This window comes from Lagenorhynchus albirostris, chromosome X (assembly GCF_949774975.1).
Source record: "Lagenorhynchus albirostris chromosome X, mLagAlb1.1, whole genome shotgun sequence".
NCBI classification, from domain to species: Eukaryota; Metazoa; Chordata; class Mammalia; order Artiodactyla; family Delphinidae; genus Lagenorhynchus; species Lagenorhynchus albirostris.
The window spans coordinates 113,456,529-113,477,582 of NC_083116.1; the positions used below are offsets into that span (position 1 = coordinate 113,456,529).

Genomic DNA, 21,054 nt, shown 5'->3' on the forward strand with positions numbered 1-21,054 from the left:
ATTTTTGGTTCTATATTCATCAGGCATATTGGCCTGTAATTTTATTTTCTTGTGTCTTTGTCTGGCTTTGGTATCAGGGTAATGCTGACCTTGTAAAATGAGTTGGGGAATGTTCCCTCCTCTTCAGTTTTTTGGAAGAGTTAGAGAAGTATTGGTGTTTGTTAATTCTTTGGTAGACTTCAGCAGAGAAGCAGTCTGGTCCTGGCTTTTGTTTGTTGGGAGGTTTTTGATTACTGATTCAGTCTTCTTACGTGTTATTGGTATGTTCAGATTTTCTGTTTCTTCATGATTCAGTCTTGGTATGTTTTTAGGAATTTATCCGTTTCTTCTATTACAGCTGTCTTTATTGTAGGTTTGTAGTTAGATGTGAAATTGTGAATTCCGAGGCCTCCACCAACATCCTTCCTTCTCTTTCAAGATTGTTTGTTTTTAGCTCATCTAGGTCTCTTACATTTCCTTGTGAATTTCAAGATCAACTTGACAATTTCTGCAAAAAACAAAAAAAATGACAGTTGGACTTTTGATTGATAGGTATTGAATCTATAGGTCAATTTGGGGAGTATTGCCATCTGCACAATATTAAGTTTTCCATACCATGAAATTGATAAGGCTTTTTAAGCCATAGTTCTAAGGGGTGCTGCTGAACTATTTATTTAGGCCTCCAGAATCTTGACTATCATCACAAATTGGGGTCCTTTTTTTTCCATACCTACTTCCATATTCTGTCTGTTGCTGCAAATGTAGGGTTTAATAACGTAGTGGCTTCTTAAGCGATGGGGAACATAAAATCTAAAATTAACTCTGAGATATTGGTGTTGGGAATGCAAAATAGTATGATCACTATGGAGGGGAATTTGGCAATACCTATAAAAATTTACAAAATACTGTGGGAGATTCCCACACACACACCAGAGGCTAGGCCAGCAAGCTTGCTCTCTGTCTCTCTCTTCCTTTAACTGAGGAAGTAGTTTTTGAGAGTCCCAGTATTATGAAGAAGTGTGTATGTATCTTTCAGTTTCAACTGCCATGTCATACAAGCCTACAGCCTTGCCTCCTATCCTCCAGAAGGCATTAAAAGCCAATTTGCTGACTTACAAAGATCGGCGTTCATCCCATCTTCATCCAGAGCCCCTCAGCCTCAGTTCAGGTACTTAGACTCTGTTTTTCACTTTTCTTTTGGATTTTTCCCCTAATTTCTTACAAGCTCAACTATCCATTTAAAAAGATATCACCTCCCCCTTTCTCAGAACCGTTTCTAAGTACTTTATTTATATAGTAGGATGACTGTATTGGATCGCAGATATAAGTACAATAAATAAATCTGGTTGACAGACTATCCTCCCTGAGTTACCTTTTATCTCCTGTTTTTTCCGTATACAAATCATTTTTCCACCACACTGAATTGTAATGAAGAAGACCTCTTGCCTAACAAGGAGGTAGGTCACTGAATTGGTCACTAACCCCACCCACGGGAACCTTGATTGGCTGCTTAAGGGGTGTTCTTCCCACCCATAATTATATATTGTAGTTACCAGACAAGCCAGATGGCCCCCTGGGGAACATCCCCTCCCCGACAGAGGAAACAGATAACCAAAATTTCTCCCAGGCTCTCCTACAAACGATCAGGAATGGCTCAGCTAGAGGCCAACGTTCAGAAGCTGATAGAAGCAGCAGTAGAGACTTTTCCCCATGAGCTGCATTGGTCCTAGGTTGAATTGTGTATTCAGAAAAAAGGACAGCACTTGAAGTCCTTTGTTGAATGCTCTGTACAGACTTTAGAAAGGTATAATGTATTAAACCCTGAAGCTCCACTTAAGAAACCCAGCACTTTAGAAATATTTAAATGGTAATTACCCTAGACCTCTAGTAATAGGCAAGTATACCCCCACAACTCCCAGGAGAAAACGTGGCTACTTTGTGCTTTTGTGATGTAGATTTTCTACCCCATCTTCTCTAGGACCTAAGATCTATTCTTTGAAATGCAAAGGAGGTGTTTTGAAATTTGGCGAAGATTTTGAAAAATCTTAGGTGTTTTCTCCACATATATTAGTAAGGGGGTAAACTTATTATTCCAACTTCCAGAAACAGTTTGGATCCAACTGTTCTTTTATAAACAAGTGAGTTTTGTATTATTGTACCTGAGTCATGGCTAAAATTTTAGAATGACAGCTATAAGGTCTGTGTTTGCATCTGTGTGTTTATGTATGTCTGTTGTAGGCGTGTGATATTTTTCTACCTTCTGACGGTACTGCCAAAATTAATTTGTAAAAGAGCTCTGTTTAAAAGGGGAAAAACATAAGCGCTTACTTGAATTAAGTTTTCTTAAGCTCTGAGAAACACAGAAACTAACCCAAATGTTTTTCAAGTTAATGCCTTAAAGTTTGTTGGTTTAATTAAAATAGTAGGTCTTCAGAATTATCAGCATTAAATATAGTTTTTTCCTCCTAAGTTTACTAGTCGTAAGGTCGTGTTTTATCTGCTACAAACTGTCAACAAGAGAAATATAGCTTAAGATGACGGCTAGCTAGCTAATGTCTTGTGAAATTTTATTGAGTAATCTAAACATAATTGTTAGGAGCAAGTGATTTATTAGATACATGTAGGTTACAGTATATCTAGTTTAAAAGTTTCCCAAATCTTTTCAGTAACTTCCAGTTTTGCTGAGTTAATTGATGGAAATTCACTGAATATCTAGATCATTTCCAAATAAGATAAGATAAAATATTGAACATTGAACATAGGTTTACCTATTTTGGTTTCTTGTTACAGAGGAAGTAAAGACACTGGTCTGTTCTTGTGCCAGATTGAAAAATTGTACTGTATAAAAGGTAGATGTTGCTAAAAATTATGAAATGTATTCATAAATTTCCCAATCTAAAGAATGCTGGTGTAACAGTTCACAATGGCTTACTACTTAGTTTTCACGAGAAATTAAGGTCTCTAAGAATTCTAGTTAATATGTAATTAAAACTACTAGAAATAATAAGGGAAACAATTTTATATACAAGGAAAGTAGTATTGTTTGGGGCTAAGCAAAGGTACAAGTTATGGAGATGCATTTTTGTTAAGGGAAATGAAAGTAACTTTGTCCTCAAGTAAAGCTGGTTGTTTCAGAACGGGAAAGAGGAGAATAAAGGACAGACTCAGCGGATGTGGGCACTTGTGAGGAAAGGAGAATAAAGGACAGACTCAGCGTGAGGGGGCTATGTTCTACTTTGGTGAGAATAGGACTGAGTTGATGCCCTGCATTCAATTTGTGCTTTTCCTGGAATTTCTTTTCTATTCTTTCCGGAGGGGAAGGGCCGAAAAAGGACCATTCCAGGGCGCGGCGCTGGGCTTGCCACATTTGGGAGCGCCGCCTGAAGTTGGGCGCACAGCCTCCCGACGCCCTGCCGTTGGGCTGGTGGAGGCCGCAGCACTGCTAGGGTTGTATCAGTCCTCCTGTTTGCACTATTTCTTTTTGCGACCATGGCCCCGCCTTAAGTATTTCCAATTAAGAAACAAAACCTCAGGAAACCGAAACTTAACCAGCCGCTCTCGCTTCTGTAATTACGCCTGCTGACCCCCCCCCCCCCCCCGCAACCGTCCAACCAATCAGACGGCGACTAGTGTCTCTGTTTAAAAGTCAACCAATCGGCGACTAGTGTCTGTTTAAAAGTCAACCAATCGGCGACTAGTGTCTTTGTTTAAAAGTCAACCAATCGGCGACTAGTGTCTCTGTTTAAAAGTCAACCAATCGGCGACTAGTGTCTTTGTTTAAAAGTCAACCAATCGGCGACTATGTTTGTACCGGTCTATAAAAGAGCTGTACTAAACTCCGCCAGGACCTCTTAGCGTCACCGGCAAGGAGCGCGCGGAGGTCCAGGTTCGAACCTGCAATAAATGACCCTTGCCGTTTGGCTTTGACTCTCGACTCTGGTGGTCTTGTGGAGGGGCCTCGCGACCTTGGGCATTTCAAGCGGATGTGGGCACTTGTGAGGAAAGAATTTTACCTTGTGTAGTCAAGCTGGATAAAATTGAATTGTTATCATAAGGCTTTTAAAAATAAGTTTTAATATCGATAGTATACTTATATAAAACTAAAACTTAATTTTCTTCCATCTAGTAAATGGAAAAAGTTTTCTTAGACTTTTGGTGTGCTCTTGATAAAGAGATTGTAAGGGTTTTGCTCTGCCTAGAAAGCAAAGATTTTGTGTCTTACCGAACTAATTTCCTGTGCTCCATGTTGTCTTAATCAGGCCTTTGATTACTGAAGAAAACTGAATCTTCTTAATATTAAATGAGCTAAGTTTTGCCCACAACTATGTAACCTTCTATATTTGCCTTTAAAATATTTTGTTACTTTAACTAGATGAAGTGTTTTTTCATAATGATCTGTGATCCTATTTAGTCAAGTGTCCAGAAACTTTTGATATGTTTGACAAACTTTCAAAATCAAATTCTACATTAAATCTTTTTGAGCTGGAAGTAACTTTGGGACCTGCCAGAGGGCCCTTGGAATACCTCAAAAGATTTGTTCTCTCTACTTATGAAAGAGAGATACTAATTAGGCTTAATTGAGGTGTTAATTACATGGGAAGCATTGTCAAGTATATGAAGTGACACTAAGCCTTCTTTATGTTGCATTTGTCCAGAATTTGTGTGAAGTTCCTGAAATCTGATAATGCTATTGCTTTTAATTCTAGTTATCATCTTAAAATGTATGTCACAGAAATAACCAAATTTCCTTGTCAATCTCTCATATCTTTAACCACGGCCATTTTAAAGTCCTTTGTCATTTACAGACAGCTGTTGTTTTACTCTGATGCTTTTGCAGAAGTGTTTCATCTTCAGAGAGATTCATGGAAATGACTCTGATAAGTCAAGAATTAATTATGTGGGACTGAGTGGACTGATGAGGAAGATTATATAATTTTATGCCTTTTTCTTTAAAAAAACATGGTTATGTCTTCTTTGTCCAGACCTAAGGAACTCTCTTCTGTTAAGCCATCTATGACTTACAGCTATTGGGTAGAGTATACCTTTGTGAACAAAGATGAAACAATTACAGTTTTCTCCCTACCTGATCCCTCCACAATTTAGAAACTGTTTGTTAGTGAATATTCTTATTTTCATGGCAATACTGTTATTTGCATATGTTCACTATGGTTACATTACCAAGGCTTTGACTGGCAGGTCATATTTGAGAATAATGTGCATAGACTCAGATACGACCCGAGAGCTTTAAGGAAGTAAGGGTGACTTTATGCAGCCCATAAAGCCCCCTGTAAAACAGGGTTCCTAGCAGCCTAACCAGGTGAGTAAGGAAGGACACTTCCTGGCAGATGCAGAAACCTCAGGATATTTGGGGGACCCTGGAGGAGAAAAACCGTTTCAGTAGAAACTATAATACACACTTGTGGTTATCAGATTCTGTTAACCACATTCTGAGATTTTGTTATATACATGTAAACTGGACCGGATCCTGAGTTCTTCTCGTTTCCTCCAGTATCTGACTACACCTCTCCAAACTAACATTTCCAATTTTCTCCTCCCCTTTTGACTTGGAATCACTGAGAACAAAAAACAAAAGCTGCCCTTTCCCACAAAACCCTGCAAACTGAACGTGAACAACTTGATGTAAACTTCAGAGAAATCACCATGACAGCTCATTTACACAATCTTTGTGCCCGCTGCTGCGCGGGCCACTCAGAACACCCGCCAACATCATCAGAAACATTCAAACCGCAAAAGGCGCTTCAACCCCAACCTCTAGATATCTTCTCTTGTCGACTGCCTGCCCTTAGGACTCGGTCTGTGTTTTCAGTGTGCTCCAGCTATTAACCTTTGTTTTTCTTTCGTTTCCATAGAAACGCCTTCCTTAGCAAATACCTGATCGCTCATACCATTTAGGCCTAACTTTAGGAGCCCACCTAAATCACCGCCTCCTAAAATGAGATGCACTGTTTAACTGAACGGACCTTTGCTCAAGATTAAGAGACTGGTTCAGTAAGATCTGGAGCAATCGATCAACTTAGCTTCTGGGCTATGACTGTGAAACTTCTTGGGGAAGTTTCAAAGGCAGGGCTGAAAGGGAGTAGGATTGGTCACCCTAAAATATGCCTCTTCTGCATAAGGATTATTTTAGGCTGTTTTTTAAAGAAAAGGAACCGCAGACACAGGAAAAGCTTTGAAAACCAAGCAGAAGTTACCCTTTTGTAAATAAGAAACTTACATTTACGAGGGAAATCTTCATTTATTTGTAAGGGTGTCGCCTCTGTACCCGGAAGAGGAGGATGACTCAATCTCTAACCAGTAGAGCTGTACAGCAACTTAAATCTCCATTACAACTGGAAAAAAAAGGCAGAGCAGAAAATTAGATCTACGGAACCGTTTCAATTAGGTAAAAATATGCTTAGAAAAAAGTGTGGATAGACCTGTGACAAAATGTTAACAATGTTTGCCTTTTTGGCTGGTAGGATTATGGATATTTTTCTTTTTTGTACTTTTTTTAGTTACTATAAATTTATTTTGTGATCAGAAAATACCTAATAAGCTATTTTTTAACCCAAGGGCATCCACACCTTTCCCTCTCTTACACACTACAGGAATATGAAACATTTCATTTTGATATGACCCTTGATTCTGACCCTTTTGACAAAATGCTGCAGAGTTATTATGACAGACATGAGAATAGTTTACAGAGCTTTATCATATTTAGGCTGCCCAACTGGTTAGCAACACTTCAGCGGTACTTCAGTCTTCTGGCAAATGTCACCACTGCACAGCACAGTGGGATCCCATCAACTCTACTCACTTGAAAGCACCTGACCAAAATTAAAAAGTTGTCTTATTAATAAAAAGCGACGACTGATTGATATACTGCAAAAGCAAATCATGTTGATCCCAAATCTTTCTTACAGTGTTAATCCACTGACCATTCCCTAGTGTCACTATTATTCCTAGGGAAAATGTGGTCCCTGAGTTGCAACAGCTTCTTTTTAGAAGCCTTGCACCTCACATTACCAGATCTATGCAGAAGTGGTATATTTAATGCTCTCTAATGCCCTGAGCTCCTTATTGCAAATCTGGAACCATATATCCCACTGATAACTATATTATCACAAATTCTGGAAAGAAAATGCTTTTCAAATTTCAAGCAGTCTTTCTAGCTGAAAACCCAGTGAAAGTTGAGAGATTTTTTTTGAAGACCTCGTCATCATTTTCTTTGCTTCTTTCAAGGTAACAGAATTTTCAAACTATCACCCTTACATTTTCAAAAGGTTTCATTTCAAGCTGTTTTAGGTTTGCAACAGTCTTACAAAAGCATTGCAGGGCTCCCCTTGGTTGAATATGCAAATTGTGGTTCACTTTAGATATTCAGACTCAACAGTGGGCTTCAATATGCTACTTAGGGGTGGAAAAATGCATGTGTATTATTTTGTTTTACTTTTGGCCCAGGCAGGTATGAATGGGGGAGTCAGGTGGCATGGCCACGAATAGGACAGTTTCATTTTGTTTTGGATTCTTAAACAAAGCTATTTGGAAACATAAGCTTGAACCAACCACGTCTCTAGGGAAGTCCTACAAAAAAATGAATTCATTTTGAATCCAAACCTCAAGGACAAAAATTCATGAAATTGAAAAACGGAATCTTGCCTTCAGCCCCTTAGGAAACCTCAGTAAGAAATTTAAAAAGGGAAACAATGGACCTTCTCCATGACTGAGCAGGATAATATGCCTTTTCTCTTTGGATGATCTGAATTAGAGGAATGGTACCTTGCAGCTGATTGGCTCACTTTGCAATCCCAGAACTTGGTTTCCTATTGAGTTTACATAAATTGAATAAGTTCCGTGAAAAATGGTCTCTGTGATGACTGGTCATAACTGCACTATGTTTGCGTGACAATGTTTCGCTCGCCATTTTATCACCTGTGGCTAGCACAAGACCTGGCACAGAGAAGGCCTTCAGTAAATACTTGTGAAGTAAAGGAAACTCTGGTTGCCTTAGATTAAAACAGAAGTTAGCCTGAAGGCACCAAGATGGAGATAATCAGAACTGCACTGACACAAAGCATGAGTAAGAATCACAAAGGAAACCAATTCTAACATTCTAGAGAAAAGTCATCCCCTGAAATTGGAAAAGTACTACCACCAATGGCACCAGCTGCAGGTAAACCATTTAGCTTTGTTTTAGTTCCCTCATTTGAAAAATGAGGATGTTCTACGTCTAAAGTGTTCTGAGTTTCTTCTAAACCTCTCGGCCTTCCCTATGTCCCAAAACTTATTTGAGACAACTGAAGTGATTCTTTTGGTCAGTTACCTCTCCTAGGATCAAGCTACTACTGTCTTTTCTGAAGAGCACTTCTGTGTTCTCTTTAACTGTCCTTCACATACAAGACTCTCGACTCCTCCTAAGTAGGTTATGATGCAAACCTCAAGTTGGCTGCACACTTCTTTTTTTTGCCTTTTCTGCCCTTATCTTCGTCTCTCTTCCATAGCAGTGAAACGTACTTGCAAGGCTGCTTCCCAAGACTGAGACCAAAGTCTGTGGTGATACGTGGAATAAAGCCTCAGAGAATTTTTAATTCAGATCATTGACCTTACCAACCTGGTGTTTTAACAACTCACAAACCTTGGCCTATCTCAGTCAGTAGCTTAAACGTATTAACTCTAACATAGCCTTAAAGATGATGATTACATCCTTTCAAACCCCAAGATCTAAACAGAAAAAAATTTAGAAATCTCATAGAACAGACTAGTGGCCTTTCAAGCTAAACTTAGAGTCTATTTGTGACTAATCTAGGGCCTGACCTATACAGGTATATCAGATACGTTTATTACCTTCCAGAGAGAAATAATTAGTAGCAGTCATCTCCTGTTTTTGTTTCCTTATCTGTGACTTTTTCCCTTTCTACTTTGCTTTTTCATAACTTTATCTTTTCCTCACATACAAATTTAGATACTGCATGAAAGAACTCTCTGACGACAGCCATTAAGAAATCCAGGAGTGGAATAGAGTACAGCATACAGAAATGTATTTTATATGGTAAGAAATTATGTGTGTTTCCAAAACTCATGGTTGTATTTGTTCAGAGATACGATGGTTGTATTTGTTCAGAGATACGATGACACAGAAAGTGGAGAAAGTAGCAGAAAGTGGAGACAAGATGAGTGGAATCAAAGACCAATTAATCAATGCTTCTGGAATGGGATCTACCAAATAATTTACTTTCCTGGTCAACAGTAATTAAATTTGTAGATTCTTAAAAGAATTCTTGTTATTTATTTGATCCTCACAACTACTCAGGAAGGCAAACCAAGTGTTAAGTATTATCCCAGTATCACAAATGACAAGACTAAGGCTGAGAGAGACTCAGTTATTTGTCTAAGATTACACAACCAGGAACTGATTTTCAGATCTAACTGAAAATGCCATAGCCTTTTCAGTATACTGTATAACATCTGATTGATTAGCCAAAAATTAACCTAGACCACCTTTTTAAAACTCCTGTTAAAAATTATTCTAAAGCATTTTCATACACTTGCCTCACGAAACAAGGTATGCTAAACGTAGTAAATCATTTTGATAATATAAATACAGAAAAGACTGATTTGATCATGATTTTAAAAACAGCCCAGACACAGAAAACAAACTTATGGTTACCAAAGGGGAAAGGGTGGGGGGGGGGCAGATAAATTAGGGGTTTGGGATTAACACATACATACTACTATCTATAAAATAGATAACCAACAAGGACCTACTTATAGCACAGGGAACCATAGTCAATATTTTGTAATAAACGCAAAGGGAAAAAGAATCTGAACAAGATTTTATATATATATATATATAACTAACTGAATCACTTTGCTGTATACCTGAAACTAACACAACATTGTACATCAATTTCTACTTCAATAAAATAGCCCAGTTATTGTTATACATTAGATTCATTTTGATATTAATTGCAAGGAACCACGGAATGGAAAAAGGGTGCTGACTTTTCAGTACAGGTGTACCTCAAAACATCCAAATGTTTGCTTCAACAACCAACCTTTTGCACACATGATAAAAATTTAACTCACATTTTAATTACATCAGGAACTCCTGTAACAGAGAGATTATTTTTAAATGTGCATAATCTGATTATCCATTTTGAAGGCTGGCACCAACATTGGCAAGACAGTTGTACCTCACTGCTGAAAATTAGTGCCGAAACTTAGTTTTCGTCATCTGGCCTTAACAAAATAGCTATACGCAAAGAAAATACACACATATTCAAATACAGACATATTTTGAAAATAAAAAAACCCCACTAATTGGAGAACTAGAAAGATTCAGGGAAAATGAAAGCAGAGTCAGAATTCTAACTTTAGATGAATATTTGGACCATTAGTCTCGTTCATACCTGAGATCCTAAGATCAGTGAATCACATCTAAGTATCACTATTCTCTTTACTAGTTACTTTGATTTCTTGCTAAATGACCTTCCGTAACTACCCTTACTGAATAATGCCTACATACCATGGGCTGGAATTCAGGGCCATTCAAACACTCATCTCAACAACCTTTGCACCCTTTTCAATCTCTTCCCGCAAACACTATCAGTGATGTGGGAAACCATCTCTCAAGAGTTTAAGAAACAAAGCCATGATTTGTAATATTTGCCAATTTTCATGTTGCTACTGCTCCCACTGTGACCAATTTCAAGCTACCAAAGATTTTAAAACTGGCTCGAAAGAGTCCTGAATATTTAACAATTGGCTCTACCTACCCTGTAGGAGTTGATCCAGCTCAAGCGCGCCCCTGACTCATCCCATATTCCAATCAGATGAATTTAGTGCAGCTCTATGAATATGCCTTTCTATTCTCTGTAATGATATGCCTCCATATGTAATGAAGGGAACCCCATTTCTTTTCATGTCAAATTCCTAGCCACTCTTAATTTTCAACCTAAATGCTACTTCCTTCTCAGTTTGCTGATTTTATCTCTACAGCTCATTGACCTTAACACATTGACTTCAGAGTTTTTTGTTGTACACATCATAATTATCTAGTCAACAGAGGACAGACCTATTTCTTTTTGATATCACTGGCAGCTGATAAAGTGCTTTACACATAATGATACTTCTTAGATTCTTGGTTTGGTAGGGGGCTAACTGGGAAGCGGTTCTTCAGTGACATGTAAGGCAATGAATAAATAAGTAGAGTCCATAAGAGTGTATTTGAGGCCGCAAATTAAGATTAGTTTAAATATACATTCACTTGAAAACAGTCCTTAAAAGTCACACTCATGAAATAAACAGTTTAGTAGTTAATACTGTTAGCTTTGCCGTAAGATTGCCTAGGGTTCAAATACTGTCTCTACCACTTACTAGCTGGTGTTATTGGGCAAGTTATCTAACATCTCCAAGCCTCACTTTCCTCGTTTATAAATTGGACATAATAATAATACCTGTCTCATCAGGTTATTTTGAGTACTCTGTAGAATAATATATGTAAAGTACTTAAAACAGTGCCTGACATATATGAAGCATTCATTACACATTTGTTATTAATAGTAAGAGTAGTAAATAACAGTAGTAGAAAATAGTGCCTATCACCTAAAAATAAATCTCAAAAATTGTGTTAAAGGAAATAGGAAAAGGGAGGAAGAGATGACTATTTATAGTAATGACAAACACAGGATTTGCTGCAACCTAGGCCTTAAACTGAGCCAAACACTAACTTTCAAAATCCTAATAGCCCCTCTTCTGTCCCACTTTTTTCTTAGCAAATAAGTCAATCGTTCTCCCCATATCCTGCTTCACAGCTCCAGGGTAGTGCCCCACTGTAGAATACCAAAGCCATAATCATGCTTCCAATGTCCACTTGCTAAAAACAAATTTTAAGATCAGCTTTTGGAAACCCCTTCTAAGCCTGCAGCATTCACTTATCTATGGCACAGATGGCCCCAACTCACATTAGCCTCAACAGACTCATTAAGTGTCCCCCTCAAATGCTAGACAGATGAACCCTGAAGGACATGGAACTGCTGACATTTCTTTTAAACATATGACATTTTAAAAGGATTCTGGGTTATCCACTTATTCCACATTGGATAAATATGCTGCCTCCACCGTACATCCTGATGGGTAAGAAGGAAATGAGTAAGAGGAAAACTCTTTGTTCATAACCAGGAAAGAGTAAGAAAATATCCAGGCACTTTTTATCTAAAGAGAGTGCATCTGCCTTTTCGATTCACTTTGGACATTGATGAAAATACTAAAGGAAGAAAGTTACAACTCACTGACCCTTAGCAGAAAGGTGAAAAAGCGCTAAAAAATTCTAGGGCATCTCTTTGTCAATACGTATAGGAGAAATTGGGGCATGTGAGAGAAACAGTCGGACATTATACTCCAACTTGGGACTTTCACATTTTTCACATCAGTAATTCCCCAGATGAGTATTTTTAATGCCCATCTCAGAGTGGCATCTAATCTCTCACTAAAATTCATAATCTTGACAAAGAGAAAGTGTTTGATTGTATTGAAATCTCTTTCCCTAGAAGTATCAACCACCTATCTTTTCAAAGAAGTATCAACCAGCTATCTATCATTGGCATGGCCAAACTTGAATTCAGATTGAGCCTGGGCTTTCTCTTTGCTTGGCCTTCCAGAGGAGCCAGCCACTACATTGCAGCTTCCTTCTTGTGTTCCCGGAGCTATTTGATCTCTTGATCCTTGTCTGTTGATTACGTGCTTCCACGTCTGAATTTTCAAAAGAACACTGAAAACACAATATGCACTGAAGCTTATATGTTGTAGGTACTTTGCTCAGTGAAATGGAGTAAGGTTTCCTTATTATACGAGGAGACTCTGAGATCCTCTGAAATATCGAGAGAACAGTCTGGTAGCCCTTTTAAGCGCCAAGCTCTCCAGCATTTCCAGTGATTGCCATGGCCATAGGTGGAAGAAAGCTAGAAAATCTTATACCATTCCAGTGTTATAATTTCTAGCATATATACTCTTTCCCCATAGAAAAACATCATCAGCATTTATATGGTGTAAGAACACAGAGCTGAAATTTCTATGCTAGTTGAAGAAAACCACTGAAAAGCTAAACTGCTCTACAGCAATGCGAATATGTTGATTCTCAGTTATTACAGTTCCCCACATAACATCCGTGAATCTCAAAACTTAACGACATTCATATAGGGGTTACGTGGAATTCACTTGGCGACAATTCACTGAGCTCTATGCTCTTCTACATGCATGTTACAGTACACTGCAATAAAAATCTATTAACATAGTAAAACTAAAAGAAGGAAATTTGAAAAAATTTTATGACTACTAACAATAGTTTGAATGCTATTATACTCAAACAGTAATATATTAATAAATCCTAGATTAAAATTTTTCTAATTTAAATGGGAAGACACGTTATCTAAAAAAGAAAATTAAGACAATAGGAAAAAGAGTGGGCGGTAATAAAGTGAGGACCAAAAGTTTAGAAATATGGTCTGTTTTACAACTAAAGAAAATAAATTCCATGTAGAAATTTATGAGGAAGAATGATTCCAAAATATAGAATTTTATCACTCACCCAGCCACGTCATTTTACAGACGAGGAAACTGAGGATGGAGAGAAGCCACTTGCTCAGGCTCACCCAGCTGCTCAGCAGCAATGTAGAAACTAGAACCTAAGCCTCCTCAGGCCTCCTCCTTTGTATAGTTGAGAACAATAGGCTCCACGTTGCCACGTGACCTTACAACAAAATAATAGATCTGCTAACATGGAAGGTTAGGGTGCAGGTAGATGGCTGCTTTGCAGATTGCAAGGCCCCAGCCTCTGGGAATGTTCCAGTAGTGACTTGCCCAAGGTTGCAAGGAGGCATGAGAAGGCTTGGAAAGGCAACTTAAAGCTCCTGCTGAGACTTCAGTGGAAGAAACCGAATCAACTGAACAGGAATAGCAACTCTGAGCATTTGGTTAAGACCAGATCCCAAGGAGGAGCTGGCTTCATTTAAATGGCCTGAGAAATCTCCAGATCACTGGCTAGAGTTGAATGCAAAGAATAATTTCAAAGATTACATACTGGGGGCCAACTTTGTACCTGTCTGTGAATACTGTGTGCTTCTGAATAGGCCAAAGCCCCTTCTCAAAAGGCCCCCTTGGTAGAATTATCGTGCAGGAGAAGGGAATGAAAATAGCTGTAAGCAGTCATTTCCATTTCCTCTGTTCCTTAAGCAATGAGTGACACTAGGAAATTCAAACAGATGCGGTGCTATAGGGAGAGGAGTTAGCAATAAGAGGCTAAGTCACACCAGCAGAGGGATTAATTTAGAAGGCAAAGTCAACAGAGATGGGGTGATACATGGGAACAAAGAAAAGTTTGAAAATCCAACCCAATGAAAAGGATGCCATCATTCAATCAGGAAAGGGCACTGTCTCCAAAATTACATTTTTGTTTTCAGCAAGTAGGAAACCATTGAATCACTTGACCAAAGGTGGGAACTCAGAACAGCCATGAAATGGTAATGGCAGAGAAGAAAACTAAGGCGCAATGACTGTGAAATGACTCCGAAGTCAGTGCCTCCGTTAGCATATCTGTTTCTCAAGATTTTAAGACCAGAATCTCAGACCCACCCGTCATCCATTTCGCAGGTCCTATCAGGCTTTACCACATAAAGAAATCCCAGGCCCTACAAAGAACAGTGTTTCCCTCGTCTCCCCCTGACAGCCTACATTTGCTGTGAATGTGGGGCTGGGTGTGATGGCTGCCTGCCAGTTTCCTGCTAGGGAACTAATGGCTGCAACTCAGCAACTCCTTTCAAACTGTCAGTGCTCAAGCCATTGGTTTGGGGATCTCTTCTTTTGAAAGCCTGTCACAATTCAAGGACTATGGAGATTAAGAGCCCATTTAAGGAGACAGCCATAAAAGTTGAAAATCATGCATTCCTAAGGATGTCACGGCACCTGGTGATGAATGCACAAAATGGTCGTGTGTTTTTGGTCCTTGGTCAGAACCTCTCCAAGCTGGGAGATCGGGGTGGGGATAGGATGTGTAGGTCTGTCTCCCAACCTGGGGTCCTGTGGGAGTAGGCTAAGTGCTGGGCTACGTCAGAGCCTGGAAGTATTAGTAGTTTTTTATGTAACTCATGGAAATTCCACAAGTCCTGCCTACTAGTAGGTAACACGATTCATTACACGGAATCATAAACCCTTGACAAGTTGCAGGGTGCGTGTCCTCTAAAAATGTTCCAGTCAAATCAGTGCCCAGATGCCTGAGCCTTTTCCAGGTCATTCTCCATGGTCACCCCATCCCAGTGTGTCTCCTGAGGTGCTGGGTTACAGAGTGAGGTTTTACTTCTTTTCATCAGCAGAGCAGCCTCCCAAAGAGTGGGAGGAAGCTCAGACAGCAGTTATCATGCCCCTGTAAGTTCTATGACCTAAACAATTTCATATAAACTATGCATCTTGTAATTGGCAAAACGCTACAGCAGTGACATATCTACATGTACATCTATACGCGTATAGTGTAAATCCATCAGTTGGGTTTCTGTGATCTCAACACTGCAAAATACTGAAATTCATAATAGGGGGCTTCTTCTCCCCAAATTCACCTCTCTTGGACAGACATCCTCTTGAAACAAAATTAAAAGCAATAAACAGACCACCTGGAAGCCATGCCTCATCCTTCCCTTATCACTGTGGCCTTAATCCAAGACATTATCTCACCTGGCCTGTCTCCCAACCTTATGTTCACCCACTGTGAGGTTGCGTCACTCTAGGAGCGTTCCTTTTGCATGCTTTTGGCTTTCACTGAGAGTCCCATCTCAAGGCTGCCGGCTTCTCACTCGTCTCTCCAAAGCCTTCCCCACTAATGTGAATATTGAGGTTAGATAGACAAGGGATAACTGAAGATGAGAGCCTGCTATAAAGAGATTTAGTTGATAAGGCCTATGTCAATGAGGCCAAATAGAGCCAGATACCAGAACTCAATTTGTATACATCTAAATAGCTGGGCTACCTGGCAAGGATCTGAAATACCAGTTCCGTCACTTACGTGTCAGTAAGACTGCTCTGGGGAAACTGTACCAACTAAATTCCGATAGTCCTGTGTTAAAATTTTTCCAGTTCCAAAAAGACGTAGTACGTACTGTTCAAGACACTAAATAGGAACGCTTTGTTTTCCTCATCATTTTTCATAAATAAGATGCACATGACAGCCTCTCCCCTTACACTGACTCACCCAGAGAAGTACCCAAATCTGCCTTTCTTTCTAACCCAGTTCCCTCTTCATTATCAGACATTCTTGATCCTTCCCCTTCATAGACATCTCCAAGCCCAGCCACAGTCCAGTCCTTCAGTAGCTGTGCTGTGAAATTTCATCAGAGCCTTTTGAAAAAGCTAGGGGTCAAGGGCTCGGTTGTATGACTTGGGTAAGCCACTTAATCTCTGAAGCTCAGTTTTCCAATCTGTTAAGGAGGGACCTAGAGTAAATTATCATCCAGGTTCCTTCAAGTTCTGAAAAGAATCCAAAGATTCTAGAATAAAGGAGGGAGGAAAAGGGAGAGAGAGATAATTAGCCTATCTGTCTTTCTTTCGGAGCTATCAGCCGCCCCACTTTCCACTCTCCCTAAACCTGTCTCTGTCATCAAAAGCCCAGAACCTTCCTATTTCACTAGCAAAACGTACTATCGAGAAAGAATTTATTGTCAGTTATTGGCCTACATTATACACTCAGAGATCAGAGACGATCTTTGTATTCTCAGTGTCTAGACCCTAGTTGTAATCCTCTCAATTATTCTTAAAGTACTGAATGGGATGCCTCTCCCAGGCATCTTTTAAATTAAAACCTTATCTCTAAATAGAATGAAAGATTTCATCTCCTAATAAAGCAATTATAAGAGAAGTAAGGAATAGAGGTTATTTTTTGCATAGCGTCCTTTCAGTATCCCTGAAAATTGGTTCACTTTTTTTTTTTTTTTTTTTGTCTAACCATAAAGCAGGTTAGATAGCTAAAAGTAGATCTAGGGAGAGAAACCCATGGGAGAATGTGAGGGCTATCCCTACTTGTATCAGTCAGGTTCCCGGCAGGAAAGAGAAAGGCACACTCAAATGGGGGTGAATTTTACAAAGGTCTATTTCAGGAAGCCCAACAGTGGATAATCGAGTACTCCTCCGGGGGATAGCACCGCAGGGAGCCATTACCACTCAAGCCTGAAAAGGCAAGGGCACCAGCCACCTGACAAAGTTGTTACCTTCAGCGGAGGAAGCCAACCCACAGTGACTGGGCAGGGAGGGAGCTCAGGGAATAAAAACCCAGATTCTCATTCTCCTTCTGCCCACCTAGCTCTTACTGGGTCCTCACATTGGCCAAAAGCAACTAGAAGCCAAAGGGTAAGAGAGCCCATAGAGGCAATCCATAAAAATCAGCCTGCTGGGACAGAGCAGGTTAGGAAAAGGGCAGAAAGGAAACCTGCAATGGCAAGTGGAAAAGATCCAGCCCACAACTGAAACAACTCACTGACAAGCATGCCACCTTCCATGCAAGCTAGAGCAGGAGAAGCCCAGTTCTGACCCGTTTCACAAAACCTGGTGTGCGTCTCTGGTCTCCACACATCTGCCTCCCTGAGAATAAGAGCAAGAGTCCCCAGTGATTTGAATACACATTTCTCCACAGAAGATATCCAAATGACCCAAAGGCACATGAAAAAATGTTCAACATTATTTGTCACTAGGGAAATGCAAATCAAAAGCACAGGGAGAGATCATGACATACCCACTAGTATAGCTAAAAATCAAAAAAAAAAAGTCCCCATGCTTTTTAAATGTTAATTCAGAGTTTAACATTCCTTGTGAAGCCACAAAAAAGGACCTCTACCACATCTGGGCTTGGCCTGAGGTGGAAGATATTGTACTTTAAAGCCTTGGTATATGTTTAGCATTAAGCAAGTCTCTCCACTCCAAAACTGAGCTGTGTGGGCGTCTGATTCAGTGGTCTTGCCCACAGCCCAACCACACCTCAGTCCACCTGAACGTTTCCAAACTCTTTACCATGACCAAATCTTCGGGGTTTGGGGTCTATAGGCTTCCTTCTGTGAAGACAAAAGAACTTGAGTGTCTTCTTAGATTGGATTCATCTTTTGAAGAGGAAGCATTCTGGTAGAGGACAATAACTTCCTGTAGCTTCCAGCAAGTGCCTCTTGCTTGAAAGAAAGCAGCATTTCACTCCAGAGGGCTTTACGAGGGAACACAAACTAGAAAGATCTGTTGGAGCCACAAAAAAGCAGATTCTCTACCTCTTTTCAACAAAAAGGTCTTATTTTACTTTGGCCAGAAAACATGAATCAGATTGCAGAAAGCAAAGTCCCGTCTTGGCTTTAATAAGGCCCAATTTTAGTGCTGATGAAATACTTGACAGCAGTGTGGGCGTGTCTACTCGTCACTGAAATGAATGCCCCCACCAGAATTCATGGGCCTTTCCAAGAAGCTAATGCAACAAAAAAATTGTTTACTCCCTTTGAAAAATAGGCAAGAAGAATCACAGACTCTATATTAGAAAAAGTAAAATAGTACCCTTTCCTAGATAAACATAGTCCTTCCTGCTTGGGAGGAAACTGTCAAAAGACTATAGGTTTCAAAAGAAGGGATGGGTTTAAGACAAGCCAGAATGATGTCAAATTTCGTGGAGTCCAGATGGTCTGTCAGACTTGTCTTCGGCTGCTTGGTTTGTGGTGATTTTTTTTTCCCTGAGAGCTAAATAGACGTGGGTGATAGAAACATAGCAAGCAAGCCCGGGAATCCATCTGAATCACTGTAGTAAATCTATTTCAGAATGTGTGCCCACCGAGAGCTTCACTTCTTTAACAATTCTCCTTCCCCTGAGAGGTGAGACTCTGAAGCCATGTCAGCGCTCTGCTCTCACCACTCATTGACCCCAGCTGATTGGACCAAAAGTGGATATTTGACTCAGGGATACCAATTCAGAGTCTAGACTGGCAGGAAAAATGTCTTTCACCATTTGGTATTGGGACACAGAAAGGTCCAGACAGCTAACTGTAGGCAGTCATTTTGTAAGCTGATGTAAACTCAACTGAAGGCCACCATTTAAAGGCAGCTCAGATGTGCCATATATAAACATAGCAGAAGAACCAGCCTGAAGAGTAAGAGAAATATGAAGCCAATAACAGAGATTAGCAGGTATAAAAGACTGTGTGATCCCAAAGAGAGAAATGAGTACAGATGGGAGGGGTCTGCCTTCACTTATATGTTGACTTCCCAGGTACTGTTTCCAGTCCCTAATGAGGCGCATGCCTTGCCCTTAGCATCTCACACACACCCTTGTATTCCTCCAGGAAATGTCCCCTTTCAGTTTAAACCACTTTGGATCTTCCCATCAAAATCACCTGTGGACATAATTAACTCTGGAAAACCTGAATCAGGCATCTCAGGGCTTTAGCTTCCAGAAGCAATACCATGCAGGCACAGAGAGGCCTACAAAACCGTTAAGCCTGGTTCTCTAATAACAAAACGAAATCCATCAAAGGGACTCTTTCTGCACAATCACAGGAGACAAGAGGACTGGCAACTGTCCAGCAGAAGATGGCGTTCCATGAGGCAGCTATTAATGCCCTGGCACTGGAGGCGGGGGTTTGGGGGAGGGTACATATCAGGGGCAGGGCTTCTTCACGGGACTTGCTTCATTACTCTGTGCTTTGTCAAGGCTTTACACTTAGCAGAACTCTAAGAGTTGCGTTTACATTTTGCTGTCACCTCTACCATTGCCTGTTTTATGTATTAGCCCGCTCTTCCTCTTGACCACACCAAGCTTATGACGCACTGACCCTATCAAATCACGCTTGTTTAATTCAGCAAGGATAAAAACATTAAAGTTAATTTTTAAAGCAGTGCCTTATAAAATACGTAACATGTTCTACAAAATGACACGATGTACTTCCATTTTTTAAGGCCCTTGCTTGTTGACTGTTCATGGAGTATCTCCAGATAATGACTAAGTTTGGGGTTACGTGCTGTCGAGGCTCTCACATATTATATTCTACTCTAGTCAGCCCTACAGCAACCCTGTGAGTTTAGCAGGGCAGACGTCAGTAAATTCACTGTAAATGGAAAAAGGGAGGCTCAGTGAGTGAAGTGCAGCTACCCAAGGTTTTACAGCTAATATACATGAACAAGTCAGGACACAGATTCAGAAGTTCTAACTCTAAAGCCTGTATTCTTTCCCCTACAGAGGAGTGTTGAATTGTACAGAATGTCTAAAGTACAGCCTTTATTGTGGGAACCTATTTAATGGGTTCTCACTACAGTGTTTCCAGGTAGTAAAATGTGAGTGTACTCCACGAGAGTTAAGACTGTCTGCCCCGTTCATGGTGGCACCCCAGCACCCAGAACAGGATGAGGTACATAACGTCACTTGGACTGGTCTTCCTATAAGCAGAGCCTGAGATAAGGATCCATGTGGAAATGGGTCATTAGGAAGTGTTCCCAGGAAACCCATAGGGGACTAGAGAAACAGGACTGAGAAGGGAAGGAGACCAAGCAAGGAAAAGACACTGACTCCCAAGGATGGTAACTGGCTCAATCCCACAAGAGATCCTGTGGAGACAGTCTAACTTCAGAGTGGTCCCTGGTGGAGGGCATGATGACTGGAACATTTATGCCTTCTCGTCTATCAATTATTGCTTAAGGGATGCCCACAAGGGGCTGTAAATTCCCAGGCCGTTTTGGTTCTTCAGGCAAAGTGGGTTCTGAGAGCTTGAGGGCAACCCTTTGACAAATAGACACAGATGCTGGCTGCTGGGAGTAAAACCACACCGGGAGTCCTGTGCACAAAAATTATAAAGGGGTCCACGGGAACACGGACAGGGCACTGGCAGCATCCGGCACAGTGCTCAATAAGTATTTCTTTTTAAAATATATTTTTTATTATATTTATTCATTTTCTTAACAGCTTTATTGGAGCATAATTGCTTTACAATGGTGTGTTAGTTTCTGCTGTAAAACAAAGTGAATCAGCTGTATGTATACATATACCCCCATATCCCTTCTCTCTTGCGTCTCCCTCCCACC

The 21,054-nt window shown here is 40.1% G+C and overlaps 1 long non-coding RNA gene across 1 annotated transcript in view; it reads left to right on the forward strand.

Moving 5' to 3' along the window:
- The window catches only part of LOC132513559 (uncharacterized), a 172,581-nt gene that overhangs the window by 83,889 nt on the left and 67,638 nt on the right, over positions 1-21,054 (forward strand). The window contains exons 4-5 of the long non-coding RNA XR_009538502.1: positions 6,247-6,382; positions 8,942-9,028. This is a non-coding gene — a long non-coding RNA (uncharacterized LOC132513559). The remainder of the gene's footprint in view (positions 1-6,246; positions 6,383-8,941; positions 9,029-21,054) is intronic.